We start from the raw sequence: 15,424 nt of genomic DNA, 5'->3' as shown, positions 1-15,424 counted from the left end.
TCGCAAAAGTTGTTAATTTAGCAGCAGCAGTACAATGCAATACATGATAATTATAGGAAAAAATGAGTTACATTAAGTATATATATATATATATATATATTAGTTATATTCAAATATTGCAAAAACAGAAATAATAATAAAAGTGAAGTAGTGTTCATGGGTCTTGACGAAGGGTCTCGGCCTGAAACATCGCCTGCACCTCTTTCTACAGATGCTGACTGGCCTGCTGCGTTCACCAGCAACTCTGATGTGTGTTGCTTGAATTTCCAGCATCTGCAGAATTCCTGTTGTTCATGGGTTTAATGTCCATTTAGGAATCGGATGGCAGAGGAGAAGAAGCTGTTCCTGAACCGCTGAGTGTGTGCCTTCAGGCTTCTATACCTCCTACTTAATAGTAACAGTGAGAAAAGGGCATGTCCTGGGTGCTGGGGGTCCTTAATAATGGACGCTGCCTTTGAGGCACCGCTCCTTGAAGATGTCTTGGATACTACAGGGGCTGATACCCAAGATGGAGCAGACTAATTTTACAAGTTCCTGTAGCTTCTTTCAATCCTGTACAGTACCCCCACTCCACCTCACATACCAGACAGAGATGCAGTCTGTCAAAATATAGCCAGGTGAAGACCCTGCAGCAGCACAAAGAGGGTAGAGGGAAGATTGTCGGTTTCTAGGGATAATAATCACTGTCAGTGATAGGTGGAACCAGTTGGGGAGAGGATGATTGACAGATGGATAAAAAGAGTGGTGAGAGGGATAGGACAGGTGAACAACTAGCTGAGAGAATCTGAATATTCATTTCCAGATCACAGTTCTCCAACACTTTGGTTACACTCTCACCCTTCTCCTCAGCTGCCCATCTGGTGACTGAACTGCAAACAAGATTAGCATTTCCCTTTTCCTCTGTGTCATGCTGACCCTCAAACCTTCCCATCTTATTTGAATCCCCACTAGCTTAAATTCTCATCTTTTCCTTCACACATCTTCAAATTTGATATCAGTCTTCGAGTTTAATGAAGTGTGTGGCAAATACTTGCTGATGATAAATCCGACTGCAGAAGCAAAGACCATTTTCACTGGCGTGAGAGTTGTCAAGTCCACACGATCATAAAACATAGGAGCAGAATTAGGTCATTCAGCCCATCGAGTTTGCTCCACCATTCTATCACAGCTGATTTATGATCCCTCTCAACCTCATTCTCCTGCCTTCTCCCTGTAACCTTTAAAAATCAAGAACCTATCAACCTCTGCTTTAAATATACCCAATGACTTGGCCTCCATAGTCATCTGTGGAATGAATTCCATTGATTCACCACCATCTGGCTAAAGAAATTCTTCAGTTTCTCTGCTCTTAAGGGATGTCCCTGCATTCTGAGGCTGAGCCGTCTGGTTCAAGACTCCCTCACGATGGGAAATATTCTCTCCAAGTCTACTAGGCCTTTCAATATCCATCGAACATTCCTCATGCGTTCAACCCTTTCTTTCCTGAAAGGAATCATTCTCATGGATCTCCTCTGGGCCCTCTCCAATGCCTTTCTTAGACAAGGGCCCAAAACTGCTCACAATGGCAAGAGTGGTTTGACCAATGCCTTCTAAAGCCTTAGCATTACATCCCAGTCAAGAGTGCTTACTGGTACACTACACCCCAAGATGTATAACGCAACTGGAAACAACTGCCTAAAAACTTCATTAAAAAGCTGAAGTATTTATTCAAAGTTTTAATGTAAACAAATTCAGAATAGTAATCCCTGGACACCAGTTTGTACCAGTGACTGATAAATGGTCCTAGTGGATTAGATGATTTGCTCAAAAGGCCCATGAATTTCAGATTGAGTTATAGTCAAAATCTGCCAGCTGTAAAGTCTGATAAAGTCCCACAAAGGAGATTAATGGGCAAAATTAGGGCACATGGTATTGGGGGCAGAGTACTGACATGGATTGAAAATTGGCTGGCTGACAGAAAACAAAGAGTAGTGATTAATGGGTCCCTTTCAGAATGGCAGGCGGTGACCAGTGGGGTACCGCAAGGTTCAGTGCTGGGACCGCAGCTGTTTACAATATATATTAATGATTTAGATGAGGGAATTAAAAGTAACATTAGCAAATTTGCCGATGACACAAAGCTGGGTGGCAGCGTGAAATGTGAGGAGGATGTTATGAGAATGCAGGGTGACTTGGACAGGCTGGGTGAGTGGGCAGATGCAGTTCAACGTGGATAAATGTGAGGTTATCCACTTTGGTAGTAAGAACAGGAAGGCAGATTATTATCTAAATGGAGTCAAGTTAGGAAAAGGGGAAGTACAACGAGATCTAGGTGTTCTTGTACATCAGTCACTGAAAGCAAGCACGCAAGTACAGCAGGCAGTGAAGAAAGCTAATGGCATGCTGGCCTTCATAACAAGGGGAATTGAATATAAGAGCAAAGAGGTCCTTCTGCAGCTGTACAGGGCCCTGGTGAGACCACACCTGGAGTACTGTATGCAGTTTTGGTCTCCAAATTCGAGGAAGGACATTCTTGCTATTGAGGGAGTGCAGCGTAGGTTCACAAGGTTAATTCCCGGGATGGCGGGACTGTCATATGTCGAAAGATTGGAGCGACTGGGCTTGGAATTTAGAAGGCTGAGAGGGGATCTTATTGAAACATATAAGATTATTAAGGGATTGGACACGCTGGAGGCAGAAAGCATGTTCTCGTTGATGGGTGAGTCCAGAACCAGAGGCCACAGTTTAAGAATAAGGGGTAGGCCATTTAGAACGGAGTTGAGGAAAAACTTTTTCACCCAGAGAGTGGTGGATATATGGAATGCTCTGCCCCAGAAGGCTGTGGAGGCCAAGTCTCTGGATGCTTTCAAGAAAGAGATGGATAGAGCTCTTAAAGATAGCGGAATCAAAGGTTATGGGGATAAGGCAGGAAATGGATACTGATTGTGGATGATCAGCCATGATCACAGTGAATGGCGGCTGGCTCGAAGGGCCAAATGGCCTACTCCTGCACCTATCATCTATTGTCTATTGTAAAGAGCAATAATAAAAAAGTTACATGCCTTTAACCAACAATATCAGGATTAGGGCATCTATCCAGGACTAACTACTGTATAAAAATAGAGCTCACTGCACGGAACAAGCAACTGAAGAGGTATGCAGAGTCACTGCTGAAGATTTACATTCACACCTTCAAGCAATTTAACTCAGCCTGCACATTGATAATGCAACAGCATTGGTTTAACTGCTAATTTTCTACTTTGTCCAATCATATTCTGGGCAGGTGAAGCTAAAAGCTGATGTTTTACCCTATCTAGCTGGATTGCTGCCCAACAAGTTACATTGTAACTAACCTACAACATCTTTTGGAGTTAATGATGGAAGATAGTGTGAGGGAGGTAGGGCAGTGGTGTGGTACATATGTAAAGAATTGCTTACTGAGTACAGACGGAAGAAACTGGAGGCCCAAGAGCCGGTCCTCATTAAGGAATTGGAGGTCAGTAACTTTAAATTCCTTGGTGCTATCATATCAGAGGATCTGTCCTGGGACCAGGCACGCAAGTCTCATCACAAAGAAGTCACAGCAACGCCTTTACTTTCTTAGAAGCGTGCAGATTTGGAAAGTCATCTAAAACTTTGCCAACCTTCTATAGATGCATAGAGAAAATTTTCCTGACTGGTTGCATCATGGCTTGGTATGGAAACGCCATGCCCAAGAATGGAATAAACTACAAAAAGTGGTGAATACAACCCAGTCCATAACAGGAAAAGCCCTCTCCACCATCGAGCACATCTATGAAGAACACTGCCACAAGAAAGCAGCATCCATTTTCAAGAAGCCCCACCATCCAGGCCATTCTCTCATCTCACTGCTGCCATTGCGAAGAAGGTACAGGAGCCTTCGACTTCTGGAACAGTTATTACCCTTCAACCATCGGGCACCTGAACAAATGTAGGTAACCCCACTCACCTCAACACTGAACTGATTTTACAAGCTATGTACTCCCTTCCAATGACTCTATAACTAATGCTCTCAGCATTATTTATTTGAAAGCGAGTCTGTAGGATGTGGAATCAGTTCAGAGCTATCCCTGGATGCTGCCTGACCTCGGAGTCCTTCCAGCATTTTGTGTCTGTTGCTAAAGAAAGTTCAATACTGGTTTATTTACAATGCCTTTTATGGTTGAAGACGTCATTCAACACACGAGGTTCTGCAGAATCTGGAAATCCAGAGCAACACAAACAAAATGCTGGAGAAACTCAGCAGCTCAGGCAGCACCTATGGAGGGGAATAAACAGTCGACGTTTTGAACTGAGATCCTTCATCAAGACATGCACTCAGTGGACACTTTATTAGGTACACCTGTACACCTGCCCGTTAATGCAAATAAGACCATAAGATATAGGAGAAAAAGTAGGCTATTCGGCCCATTGAGACTGCTCTGCCATTCAGTCACGGGTTGATCCAATTCTTCCAGTCATTCCTACTCCCCTGCATTCTCCCCGTACCCTTTGATGCTCTGGCTAATCATGAACCTATTTATCTCTGCCTTAAATGCACCCAATGACTTGGCCTCAACAGCTGCTTGTGGCAAAAAAAATCCACAGATTTACCACCCTCTGACTAAAGTAATTTCTCCACATCTCTGTTCTAAATGGACGTCCTTCAATCCTGAAGTCATGCCCTCTTGTCCTAGAATCCCCTACCATGGGAAATAATTTTGCCATATCTAGTCTGTTCAGGCCTTTTAACATTTGGAATGTTTCTATGAGATTCCCCCTCATTTCCCTGAACTCCAGGGAATACAGTCCAAGAGCTGCCAGATGTTCCTCATACAGTAGCACTTTCACTGCTGGAATCATTCTTGTGAATCTCCTCTGAACGCTCTCCAATATCAGTATACCCTTTTTAAAATAAGGAGCCCAAAACTGCACACAATACTCCAAGTGTGGTCTCCCAATCACGTAGCAGCAACTCAATGCATAAAAGCATGCAGACGTGGTCTAGAGCTTCAGTGTTGTTCAGACCAATCATCAGAATGAGGAAGAAATGTGATCTAAGTGACTTTCACCATAGAATGATTAATGGTGCCAGACGGGGTGGTTTGAGTATCTCATAAACTGCTGATCTCCTGGGATTTTCACACACAATAGTCTCTAGAGTTTACAGAGAATGATGCAAAAAAAAAAGAGTGAGCAGCAGTTCTCTGGGCTGTAATGCCTTGTTTACAAGAGAGGTCAGAGGAGAATGGACAGACTGGTTCAAGCTGACTGACAGGAAGGTGACAGTAACTCAAATAACCATGCATTACAACAGTGATGTGCAGAAGAGCATCTCTGAATGCACAACACATCGAACCTTGAAGTGGATGGGCCACAGCAGCTGAAAACCATAAACATGCATTCTATTAGGTACAAGAGGACCCACTGGATTAGTTACAGGAGGTACCTGATAAAGTGGCCACTGAATGTAATTTCATGTTAGGTGAATGAGGAAGGTTTTCGACGGCTTCAGTTCATTCTCAAAGCACCTTACAGCTAATTAATTGCTTATGAAATGCAATTACTGTGCATAGAATGTGCTGTTAATTGACCACTGAAACCTCCACCTTTTGCCTAATATGAGAATTATTCAAAGTTTGGGTTAAGTATTCTCATTAAAAATACATGCACAGAGTATAAATGCCATAAAAATAAGCTCTTTGCAGCAGCATCACAATACGTTACAAGGCAAGGACAAACACAAGTTCACATAAACATAAATTAAATATAATATACATGTGCACAAAGTTATCAAGAAGATAAGCAATTCTCATGCAAGTTCAAGAGAGATAAAAATTATACTCCGAGATAGCCTTAGAATTTTTCAACCCTTCCCCATTAACCTGATATGAGAATTATTCAACATATCCCTTTTTGCCTAACATGAGAATCATTCAACACTTCCTTATTTGAATATTGAAAGGCCTAGATAGAGCAGCTGTGGGGAGGATGTTTCTTATAGTGGGGGAGTTCAGGACCAGAGGGCACAGCCTCAGAATACCTTTAGAACAGAGAAGAGGAGGAATTTCTTTAGCCAGAGGGTGATGAATCTGTGGAGACCAAATCATTGGGTATATGAAAGCAGAGTTTGATAGGTTCTTGATTAATCAGGGTGTCAAAAGTTATGGGGAGAAGGCAGGAGAATGGGGTTGAGAGGGATAATAAACCAACCATGATTGGAAGGCGGAGCAGACGATGGGCAGAATGGCCTAATTCTGCTCCTATGATTTATGGTATTGTGGTCTTATTCACCTAACACAGGAATTACTCAAAGACATAAGCACAAAAAAAAACTGATCTAATAGACACTGCTATGAAAGATCTAATGAACTATTATTATTTTTTTTTTAAAAAACAGATTGTTCACGTTCTACAACATGCCAAGTTGTCACAGCCAGGTAGATCTTTCTGAAGTGCACTCTATGCTCTGCAGGCACATTATCAGCCCATTAAAGAGACAGAACATAACTGAGATAAATGACCAGATCATCCATTTTCGTGGCACTGATCGAGGAATATCATCTGGGACGCCAGCAGAATTATCCTTATAATATACATCTGAGAGGGGAGACAGAGCTTCACGCAAAAGACAGCAGCAACTCTAACAATGCAGAAGTTCCTCGCTACTCAGTGGCTGAATCAATTAGTCTCTTTTGTAGTGAATATAAATTGGTAAATTTACTGCTACAAGTGTAGTTATGATGCTCGTCTCATTCTCAGTTGCACATTAGCCATATGAACTCTGCAAATTATAAGTTAAAAATTACACTCAGTGACCACATTATCAGGTACACCTGTAAATATCAGTTCAGCCAATCATGTGACAGCAACTCAATGCATAAAAGCATGGAAAATATTCAAGAGGTTTGGTTGTTTGTTTTGTATATAGAGGTTCAGTTGTTGTTCACACCAAACATCAGAATGGGGGAGAAGTGTGACCTAAGTGACTTTGACCATGGAATAATTGTTGGTGCCAGATGGGGTGGTTTGAGTATCTCAGAAACTGCTGATCTCCTGGGATTTTCATGCATAACGAGTGCAAGGGGTTTCTTCTTTTATGTTACTGCTAAGACTAATGAAAAAGGCTTCTTTGTTGTGTTACAATAAAATGGCTTCTTTGTTACGTTAGCTGCTGAGAAACTGCTTCTCTTTCGCAGCTTGTTTAGATTATATTATTGATAAGAGAGGGAACAAACCAATTGGGATAGATAAAAGTTGCTGGTGAACGCAGCAGGCCAGGCAGCATCTCTAGGAAGAGGTGCAGTCGACGTTTCAGGCCGAGACCCTTCGTCAGGACTGGTCTCGGCCTGAAACGTCGACTGCACCTCTTCCTAAAGATGCTGCCTGGCCTGCTGCGTTCACCAGCAACTTTTATGTGTGTTGCTTGAATTTCCAGCATCTGCAGAATTCCTGTTGTTTTCAATTGGGATAGATGTTACTCTTTCTTGTGTGTCTGTAAACTTGTTTTTCCACGGGCTTTGAGGCAGATGGGGGCAGAGAGAGGAGACGTGATGCTGTAAACTGGGCAGCGGGACGGATCCCGAGCGGGAGTCCAAGGCCCAGGGTCTTCGGTGAGGAGAGGAGACGAAGGCAGACTCGTGTGGAGCGTCTGGTCAACCACCATGGTTGATCCGAGGGGGTCGGAGGGGACCGAATGGTAGAAAGAGGACTCCGTTAATTGAGCTCCAACTGTTGTGCACAAAGTGCTTGAACTTTGATAAGTTTGGCGCCTTTTACTTTCCTTTTATATTTTATCTCTATTAATTACATAGTTCCAGTGAAATCTATAAAGTGTAATCATTTAATCGCATATGGTGTATTGTCTGTTATTTGGCGGGGTGGGGTACATCACACAGCATCCACACAAACTCGATTACCCAGCTTGGCAGAGCCAAAGGCTGCTCCCTCTCGTCGGAAGCGAGCTGAGCGAGCCTGAGGCTTACCGGGGACTGCACGAGCTTACAGAGAAGGATGCGGGAAACAAAAAACATCCAGTGAGCTGCAGTTCTGTGAGTGAAAATGCCTTGTTAATGACAGAAATCAGAGGAGAACGGACAGACTGGTTCCAGCTGATGGCAAGGCAACTGTAACTCAGATAACCTCGCGTTACCTTAGTGGTGTGTAGAAGAGCATCTGAATGCACACCACATTGAACCTTGAAGTGGATGGACTACAGCAGTAGAAGACAACAAACATACACTCAGCGGCCGCTTTATTAGGTACAGGAAGTAACTAATAAGGTGGCCATTGAGTGTATATTATTAAGTAAACTTAAGGTGCTTAACTGCCAATCCCCATCCAAGGCACAGTTAGTAGAGCCACTGCCTCACAGCTTCAGAGATTCAGGTTCAATCCTGATTTCGGGTACTGTCTGTTTGGGGTTTGCACCTTCCCCCTGTGGCACAGATTTCTCCAAAGTCTCAAAAGTGCGAGATATTTGGCCACTGTAAATTGTCGCTGGTGTGCAGTTGGGTGGTAGAATTGGGGGCAGTGTTTATGCAAATACAGAGAGAAGCTTAAAAAAAAGATTAATGTAGGATTAGTGCAAATCAGTGGTCGATGGTTGGTGTCAGCTAGATGGGCCAAAGAGCCAGTTTCTACAACTCTAGAGCATATACTGCTGGATTGGCAACTGATCTCTGGTTGCAGGATTGGAGACAAAGGGTTTGTTTTCTAATGTGTGTTTATCACTGACTAGAAACTTAATTGGACATTACATAAATAATGCAGCTATGACAGCAGGACAAGCACTGAGAATCCTGCAATGAATGACTCACTTCCTGACCCTACAAAGTTTTTCCAATAGCTAAAAGAAACAAGATAAGAATGGAATGCAGCTCCAAAAACTCTAAAGCAAAACTCATCACCATCTGGGACAAAGCAGCTCACTTGTATAGTACCCAGTCTATTCTAAAGTTGCACATTTTCTGCACCAATAACAATACGTAAACCATCTACAGAATGGAACTCAATAAGATTTCTTTGAAATTATCTCCCAGAAGGAAGAGGAGAATAGACAGCTGGAAATCTCACCAACAACCAGTGATAAGTCCAAGCCACACACCATCCTAAGTGGAAAATATATAGTAATTTTTTCATAGGTAGGTCTAAATCCCAGAACTCCATCCCCAACAGCACGGTACAGGTCCCCTTACTATATAGATTATAGCAGAATACATAAAATGCTGGAGGAACTCAGCAGGTCACCATCATCTATGGAGCAGAACAAACGGTCAACATTTCAAGCTAAGATAAAGCACCGAAGAAGGGTCTTGGCCCAAAACATCAACTGTTTATATCCTTCCATTGATGCTGCCTGACCTGCTAAGTTCCTCCAGCATCTTGTGCGTGTGCTTCCAAGATTTCCAGCAGTTACAGAATCTCTTGTGTCATAGATCATAATAGTCCAACAGGGCAGCTCACCAACACTTTCTCAGGAGCAATTAAAGACAGGTAATAAGTACTGGTTTTCCCAGTGAAGTTCACATTGTGAAAGCACAGCTCTTTTTTAAAATCTCAAGACACTCCTGCCATTTTTTTCCAGGTTTAGATTCATTAATTTATCACATGTACAGTACATTGAAACATAGAATGAAATGTGTCATTTGACTTAACAACCAACACAATCAAAAGAATTCCAGCACCAACATAACATGTTCGCGATGTTTAGCAGAACACCACAAGAAACAACAATATGCCAGCTAAACAATGGAAAACAAGCCATTTCAACCTCTCCATTCCTGCGTGGCTGACCTATAATGAGACATAGTTGAATGGGTAGCGTCCTATCAGCAGCTGCCCATCTTACAGAGAGGTCATCACAATGAATCTTGAGCCTAAGTGAAGAGTGTGCAGAGTTGAACATATACGCTCACAAGCACAGTTAGCAGGGCAGAGCACCTCCCAACTATTGAGCACATCTATATGAAACACTGCCATAAGAAAGCAGCATCAGAGATCCTCACCACCCAGGCCATGCTCTTTTCTCACTGGTGCCATCAGGTAGAAGGTACAAAAGCCTCAGAACTCACACCACCAGGTTCAAGAACAGTTACTACCCCTCAACCATCAGGCTCTTGAACAAAAGGGGTTAACTACACTCACTTGCCCATCCATTGAGATGTTCCCACAACCAATGATCTCACTTTAAGGTCTCTTTATCTTATTATCTTATGTTCTCATTATTTATTTATATTTCCATTTGCGCAGTTTGTTGTCTTCTGCACTCTGGTTGATCTTTCATTGATTCTGTTATAGTTACTCTTCTATACATTTGCTGAGTATGCCACAGGAAAATGAATCTCAGGGTTGTATATGGTAGTATATATGTACTTTTATAATAAAATTTACTTTTAACTTTGAACTTTGATAGCAATCAGAACTCGGAAATACTACACACCATGGTACGAAGGCAAATGACAACACTCCTAACCCTCAAGGATATCCATTATCAGCTGAGGCTCCATGAGAATCAGAGTTCTAAAATTCAGCCCCACCCTGGAGGCCCAAGCACAAAGTTCTAGGCCATCATTCATGCAGGGCTGAGTTAATGCCCTCTAGACAAGATGCAAGATCGAGGTCAGATCAACTCTCAGTTTGAATGTAGTAAGCAACCCTATTGCATTAGTTCAAAAGAGCAATGTGATTTCTGGTGTTGTGTTCACACAAGAGACCACAGAAGGGAAGCAGTGATTTATTATTAGACATTACTGAAAGATGGATTATTTTTATCATTATTACATTATAATCTATGAGAACCTGCTGTTCATAAATTGACTGGTGTGCTTTTTGTATTAATAACCTTACTCATGGGTGTAAACTTGCTTCAATCCTGAGAGGTGCATTGAAGGTGCTAGCTAAATGTAAATCTTTCTTCAGCACAGTAGATCAGAGCTCAAATCTGGAACATTCTTTAATACTCAGATAAGGTAGTAAATTCATACTCATGACGATATTGAATGTGGAATTGGATGCAAGTCAAGAAAACATCTCCAGGATAAACCCCGCGGGGCCGACTAGTGTTTATGGCATTTATTGACATCAATTGCGCTCTGCGTTCTATCGATCATTTCAACCATTAGATGCAAGATCAATAGGGTATGTTCTTCAATTTAAAAATGTAAACATTTTCTTCAGGATTACAATAGTGTGGGGAGCTCATTATTAAGTGAAGCATGCACGTTTATGATCTTGGAACTTTTACAAAGTAAAATTTATATAAAGCCGCACTGTTTGCCAATTTTTTTAATCATTGCGACGTCAAAAATAAAAAAGGTAAAGCTCGAATTTATCTAAAGTTTCTTAATTGTTGAAAAGAAATGACTTACATTAACAACCGATTTTTTTTTAAAAAAACACTAAATTGCTCCTTTAAATATTTGGATTTCCGAATCGAGAAATCCCGCAGAGTAATCTATACTAAACCAGACTTGAGAAAATATTAAAGCTGGCTGCTCGCCACTGCACGGAATCAGCCTGATTTTCTCGGCGTATGTAAACGCCTGCGCACTTGTTCCCGTCCAGCCCAGCATCTCGCTTCGAACAGTAAGACAAGGCAAGAAAAAATGTTGCTGATTTTTAAAACACGATTGTCAAGTAAACCTATTAACTAGCTGAGTAAATGTCAGAAAGCACAGTTTAAGCAGCCGGAGCAATAATTAAATCGGGGTCCAAACGAGAGAGGAAGACGAAAAAAAATATGGCTGAGTGTTTGTGCCATAAGTGTGAAGGACGAAAGATAGAAAGAGAGATTGATTGTTGTTCTAACCCGCTGTTCGTGTCTGTGTGGGTGTGTGCGCGAAAGGTTGCACTCACGTGTTGTTGGTCGATCCTGGGACCCCATCTGGTTGTGCTTGTCTCACTTCTACCCAGGCTGTTCTCTTTGTAACTTACACCAAACTGAACAATGTTGCGATTTCACTCCCCGCAGAAGCACCACGTGGTGGCGCAAACCTCTACACTACAGTATCAATTCATGACATGTTACCAAGAGGTTCTCTTTGTATCCTTTCCATCCCAGTTCCACACTGGCAACATTATTTTCTCTGATAGTAATTTACCTTTAAAATGTATCTCGCTGATGATGACAGTCCCAGTGGCTACTCAGATCGGCAGGTGAAATATTAACTCAGCGAGTTGCTTGCACACCAGTTTTCTGGCAAAAGCTCTGCTTTGTACAGCTCGTTTGGGCAGCGCGCTGCCATCTTCGGCATCCTGATTACAAGTGGGCGGTTTGTTTACATCAGGGATTTCCAAGACTGTTCTGGATAGCAATCCCTCTTTTAAAGAAGCATTTCCGCTTTAAAGAATTTATTTAAATCATAATTTTCCTCAACCAATTATTGTTAAATAAAGAGTAGAGCATTAAAACCATATTCATGTTCGGATTTAGGTCGCTTGTCAAAACTGTTAATATATTATGGGTTCTTTGCATATTTTATCGTCAGAAAATTAATCTTTGTCCACTTGCCAAAAAAAAATGCAGCTCATCACTTTGTCGACAAGGACCGTGGCCCTTTAAAAAAACAATGAGAGGCATTGTCACTGTTGGGATGTTTTTAAAAAAGCAGTTCATTTAGAAAAATCATCTGTTCATTTTGTTTTGGATTTTTTACCGCAGTATTGACGAAAATTCGAGTGGGAGAATTGGTACATATTTGAAATACTTCTCTGTAGGTTAAAATAAATATATTTTAAACATGTTGTGGTGTTTGATTGACCTCTCTGCACTAAGAGAGATTCGTCGTTCCAAGTATCTTCCCTCTTCGCTCACAGCAGATTATCAGAGTAGTTCCATTCACGACGACAGGGGCTGTGAGTTTACCGGCGCGTGTGGTTTTCGTGTTTAGGAATTTGCAGTTTAAACACCTGTTGTTTGGGATAATTTCAAAACTGGAGATTTAAAATGGACGGTAAAGAAGGAAAGAAGGGAAAAATGTTGGAAATTTTATTTCAAAATAGAATTGCCCTGCCTGGTGTGCTGGTAGATTCAGATACATTAGGGACATTTAAGAAACTCTTAGATAGGCTCAAGGATGATAGAAATTGGAGGGTTAGGTAAGAGGGAATGGTTAGATTGATCTACGAATACTGTATGTTAAAAGGTGGGCCGAAGCGCTGTAATGTTCTATGTTCTCATCAGTCGTAGCCGCACCAGCAGTGTCGATGCCTAAAGAGGAATTGAGAAACGAGAATAGCAACGAACCATTTAGCCCTCGGCTTGTTCAATGATATTTGGTGGTAAACTAGGGCGAGTTCCTGTCATGAGCAGTCAATATCCAAGCTGTAGCTAACTGCTTCAATCCCAGAGTAATCATTCAAATGGCATAGACGGCATAATTTTTTCTGCCTTGAGTGAGACTGTTTCTTACTTGTTCGGCTTGTGGGGAAATAGGGGTGAGGTGGAGAATGGAAGGAAGAGAGGAGTCAGGAAACATTTACCAGCAACTGCAAGAGATATTGGAATGTAACAAATCCAGAAAGAGCGGCCAATTTTATGCATACCAAGCTCCCACATTTAGCAATGTCATAAATGACATGAACTTAACCAGCCCAAAACGTTGACTGTTTATTTCTTTCCATCACAGATGCTGCCTGACCTGCTGAGTTCCTCCAGCATTTTGTGTGTGTGTTATTCTGGATTTCCAGTATCTGCAGAATCGCTTGTGTTTACCATAATGTGGGAGAATCTAGGAACAGAAGGCACAACTTCAGAATAGAAGGAATTCCCTTTAGAGCAGAGATGAGGTATTTATTTAGCCAGAGGGTGGCGAATCTGTGGAATTCATTGCCACAGGCAGCTGAGGAGGGCAATTCATTGGGTATATTTAAAGTGGAGGTTGATAGGTTCTTGATTAATAAGGGTGTTGAAGGCTATGGGGAGAAGGCAGGAGAATGGGGTAATTCTGCTCCTACATGAGGAATTCTGCAGATGCTGGAAATTCAAGCAACACACATCAAAGTTGCTGGTGAACGCAGCAGGCCAGGCAGCATCTCTAGAAAGAGGTACAGTCGACGTTTTGGGCAGAGAGCCTTCGTCAGGACTAACTGAAGGAAGAGTTAGTAAGAAATTTGAAAGTGGGAGGGGGAGATCCAAAATGATAGAGAAGACAGGAGGGGGAGGGATGGAGCCAAGAGCTGGACAGGTGATTGGCAAAGGGGATATGAGAGGATCATGGGACAGGAGGTCCGGGAAGAAGGAAAAGGGGAGGAGGGAAGCCCAGAGGATGGGCAAGGAGTATAGTGAGAGGGACAGAGGGAGAAAAAGGAGAGAGAGAGAAAGAATGTGTGTATATAAATAAATAATGGATGGGGTACGAGGGGGAGGTGGGGCATTAGCGGAAGTTTGAGAAGTCAATGTTCAGGGTGGAGGCTACCCAGACGGAAAATAAGGTGTTGTTCCTCCAACCTGAGTGTGGCTTCATCTTGACAGTAGAGGAGGCTGTGGATAGACATATCAGAATGGGAATGGGATGTGGAATTAAAATGTGTGGCCACTGGGAGATTCTGCTCCTATGTCTTATATCTTATGGTCTAATGGACATATTACTCTCTTTGTGTTGTTTTTTCCCCTTCTGAGAGAGAAGGCAGCGCAGCAGTTTAATATTGGATTTGAAAAATGCACTTCCATCACCACAGAACTCCATCAGAATTCCTCTTAATTGTCAGTCTAAATGATGCTCTCATATTTCTAGAGGATCAGTGAAATCTTTGAAATAAGAAGAAAAATGCTGGAAGAACTCAGCCCATCAAGCAGCATCTGTGGAAATGTTTCAGGTTGAAGATCCTTCATCAGAATCTTTGGATGAGTTTGCTGTCAGTGATGAATGGCTTATCCCATTCCAGGTGCCTAACATTTTAATTCTCGATCCCATGCCACTTGGATTTCTGTGAAATTGCAGCGAAATCCAATGTAGGCTCCAGGTACTTCACATTCATCAGGTTTTTAATTGCAATTTGAGTCAAAGTTGGACACTTTTGATGAAAGGTCATCAATCCCCACATCGAGATGGCAGGTGTATGGGATTGAATGGGATCTGGGATCAACCATAATGGAATGGCAGAGCAGACTCAGTGGGTTGAAAGGCCTAATTCTGTTCCTATGTTCTATGGGCTTATGGTCTTATATTGCTGAATACGTGCCCCTGCAAAGGTATTTGGATCTATAACCAGAACTCCCAGGAAGAGAGCCCAATCTTACAGATCTTCTGTGCATGAACTTCTGACCGACTTCTCCCAATGACTGTAAAGTTCAGGCTGAAGACATTACTTTATCCCTGACCAGTCAGCACACTCTCACCAAGAAACTCACTGTCTTCTGAATGCCTATGTTTCACAAAGTTATTACATTCTGCAAAGAATGTATCTGCTGGATACATTCCCTGGACTCTGCTTCCCCCTCTTG

The 15,424-nt window shown here is 42.1% G+C and overlaps 1 protein-coding gene across 2 annotated transcripts in view; it reads right to left on the bottom strand.

Moving 5' to 3' along the window:
- The window catches only part of tbkbp1 (TBK1 binding protein 1), a 182,686-nt gene extending 170,434 nt beyond the window's left edge, over positions 1-12,252 (bottom strand). Inside the window, exon 1 of one of the 2 annotated variants that reach the window (XM_063037938.1) lies at positions 12,081-12,252. The gene's annotated coding sequence lies outside the window, so the exon portion shown is untranslated. Of the gene's footprint in view, positions 1-11,835; positions 11,958-12,080 lie in introns of those variants that run through there. The other variant, XM_063037937.1, reaches the window with a different exon arrangement.
- Positions 12,253-15,424: the final 3,172 nt, after the last annotated feature.

This window comes from Mobula hypostoma, chromosome X1, assembly GCF_963921235.1.
Source record: "Mobula hypostoma chromosome X1, sMobHyp1.1, whole genome shotgun sequence".
NCBI lineage: Eukaryota > Metazoa > Chordata > Chondrichthyes > Myliobatiformes > Myliobatidae > Mobula > Mobula hypostoma.
Note: the sequence above shows the minus strand (reverse complement) of the source record. Positions and strands in the feature narration are given on the sequence as shown.